The sequence below is a fragment of the Botryllus schlosseri genome, chromosome 12 (genome assembly GCF_051294905.1).
Source record: "Botryllus schlosseri isolate E-star chromosome 12, Bs_hap1, whole genome shotgun sequence".
In the NCBI taxonomy this organism is placed as follows: domain Eukaryota; kingdom Metazoa; phylum Chordata; class Ascidiacea; order Stolidobranchia; family Styelidae; genus Botryllus; species Botryllus schlosseri.
This window is the reverse complement of record NC_137247.1, coordinates 960,527-964,077: the sequence shown is the minus strand read 5'-3', so window position 1 is coordinate 964,077 and position 3,551 is coordinate 960,527.

Here is a 3,551-nt window from a genome sequence, read left to right as displayed (position 1 = left end):
TTTTTCCACAAATATCACATTCATGACTTTTGATACAAGAATGACTAGTCATGTGCGTCTTAAGGCTGCCGTTTTGTGCGAAGTCTTTTCCCCAAACATCACATTTATGCTTTTCGATACCAGCATGTATATCCAGATGCCTCTTTAAGTCAAGTCAGATTTTGCACTAAATATTTTTCCACAAACATCACATTCAGATTTTGCACTAAATATTTTTCCACAAACATCACATTTATGATTCTTAAAATCAGAATGCATTTTTATGTGTATCTTGAGGTTAGATCTATGAGTAAATTGCTTTCCACAAACATCACAGCAGTGACTTTTGACACCGGTATGCATATCCTTATTACTCTTGAGGTGACCCTTTCGAGCAAACTCCTTGTCACAAATATCACATTGAAGATCTTTTGTGTGACAATGAAGACTGGCAATGTGTGAGTCCATTGCACTCCTCTTCAAAAATTATTTCCTGGAGCTTGCAGTAGGTGACGGCAATAAACAAATTCAACTTGATTCAGAATTCCAAATACTTGAGCATGGGTATTGAATGAATCCTGGAGTTGTACTCGCCTCACAATACCCAATAAACTGATATGGTCTTTATGAAACTACACTAGTTAAAGTTAAATTAGTTGAAGGAAAAATTGAGCATGGTTAAATTTTAATATTCAATGTTCTTAGCAAAACAATAGGGTGTAACACACACTCAACAATAGAGCTACTATGCACAACGTCACAACTATGGTCACCATAGTAGCCGTTGAATCAATATTTGCCCTCACATTATAGCAACACTGTGAAGAGACATACCATAATATAGATCATAGGCGCTGAACTCAGGTATGCTAGGTATGCCGTGCATACCTAGGAATTTATTTGGGTATGCGGCATACCCAGAATTCGGTTAGGTCTGTAACTGACTGGCTGGTGAATTGATCGATTCAGAAATGAGCAATGTATTTCGTAGTGCTGCTGAACGCGTAGGCAAATCAGCAGCAATATATCCGGGCGTGTAGCAAAACCCCGTCCTTTGGAAATGGCCATTCCGACGCTAATATTCAGTTGCAATTCACTTAGTCGTACGTCGTCTTTTATCAGTGTTACGCCCGCTGACCTCCAATTAGCGGGAAACGTGTTTCCAATTAGCGAGAATCGTTTGTTCATAACGTAACGCAACGCGATCTCCCGCTGAGACGATCTCGAAATCAGGTCAATGAGTGCGGCTCCTATCTCTCGATTGTGATTAAAGATTGACATCGCGAAACTAAATGACATCGAATGTCCGCAAACATGTGCGACGCGTGCGTATGCGTATATTATTTATGTTAATGCTTGAGCATAACCATCAGAAGATATGTGTCAAGGTTTGAGATATAAAAGACGAGAAATATTTTAACCACCTGAAATCGATGCCATTATAGAACAGACTCCGTAATAACTTGGCTGTGCGTCTGAATACATTGATCGAACGCGAGTATTTCGAAGAGAGACCTCGATACTAAAGATTTCTATTTCTTCAGGCGCGAAATGTGGCGATTGTCATCTTGTGCTGTGTAGGAATATATGACATTTGATACGCAGGCTGTAACTATCGTGTCTGTGATTGTAATGGCAGACTGGCTCAGGCATTGAACATTGGCGGAATTGATTGAAATACATACTGATCGTGAACAGACTGCGGCGTAATTGATTTTGATTAACGCTAATACTACAACAGAGCGATCAGAAAATTTCTTGCAGGCTCTTGATATCGAAACTTCTGACTCCTCTGAAATCAGAGTCAACTAAGAATAGAGTCCAGAACAGACTTTCCATTTGGGAAAATAATTCCTGTAACTCAAGCTTATTAGCCGTCGCCATATATGAGTATTCGTTTGTTGACGAGGCAGAGTGATTGAAATCTCTTAACCCTTTGTAACCGGCCGGCCTCCTGACCAAAATTTTACCTCATCCACATAAAAAACGATAAAATGTCATCCATATGGCTTAAATCGACGCCCAATATATTGCCGTAAACCTGAAGTAGCCGCCTAGCGGTCTGAGATACTCTCGCGGCTCAGACGCCAGAGGGAATAGCGTTATGCGAGAAAATGTTCTCGATTTCTTGAAAATCAAATACAATTTTGTTCTTCTATATCTCCTGACGTCATACCTAGGCCCTCTCTTATAGTATATGACCACCTGATTGCTTTCCGCATGAATCCCTACGTTCCAACGAGACATTACATGCTACTATAGCGCTTCATAGCTCAGCGCTACGATCTTGGAAAGGTACAGATGATAAGCACAATCACGCGGCCGCCGCCGATGAGTAATCGATTACGTAATCTCGTATTCTCGCTGAAGGCAACACGCGTCCAGTTCGACATAACATAGTAACTGCCTTGGCAATTTTGCCGTTACCATACATCTCCATGCTATTGAAGTGTTATCAACCCCAGTTGCTTGTTATATGTAACTTGCAACTGCAAGGGTAAGTATACACGGCAACTGTAAGTATACACATATTGCCTTATTCCACACTGCCTAGTGCCCATATACGCTCGGGAAGTCATTTCATGTGATACATTGCTTTATTTCGCATCAATTTGAACTGTATTCTACACCGCTAATGTTCCATGTATGATCAACAGTAGTCATAGAAGCCAACAGTAACTTCGTGTGCCATCTAAAACAGATATATAACTGCCTCTATATGATGTTGTTATCACAGGCTCGGGTACAAAAATAGCCTAACTCGCACGCTTATTTGTGCGGCGTAGGGCTGGTGTCGGCTTTCTTATACAAAACTAAGCTCCATGATAGGGATATTGATGAATATGCCAGGATAATGGCTAACCATATGTATAATTGCTATTGCCTGAAGCAATTGTACATCTGTTTGAAACCGCAACGAGTCAGGTCATCTTACGCAGCCATGATTTTCACGTAATGAAATAAGGTGCTTCTTTCACGTCAATTTGAAACATCTTCTACGTGCTAATCTTCGATATAAGGACTTTCATAGAATAGTATGACCAACAACAAGTCATAGAAGATAACTGTAATCGGTTATATGACGTCTAGAACGGAAGATACAATGGTTTATATTTCAGGCGGTCACTCACGCGAACATCATTACAAATTCAATTTTGCGGGAAAAATTTTTGCGTGTTCAATATGCATTTCAAGCAGGATATACATTGCCACATTAGGTTATACATGGTCTGATGTATGCGGATTTATAAGAGCAATACATACAAACCGATTGCAATCGTTTATTACCAATACAGGTCTAGCTATCTTGGAATAAATATCGACTCCTCTGCGTTAAACAGTCGCGGTCTAGTATACTAGACCGCCGGTCGCAAAGGGTTAATTGTCTGCGCGCGTGTTGGCTAATTTGTTGCGGGAGATTTCGAGCACGCTAATCGACTGCACGCACAATCGGACTCGCTAGTAATCATAAGGCAGCGCAGAACAGTCCGTTACACAAGGATCCGGCCGAAGCAAAGTCCGCATTGTCCACAACATACATGGAAGAATGGAGACAAATTTATGCCACCTCG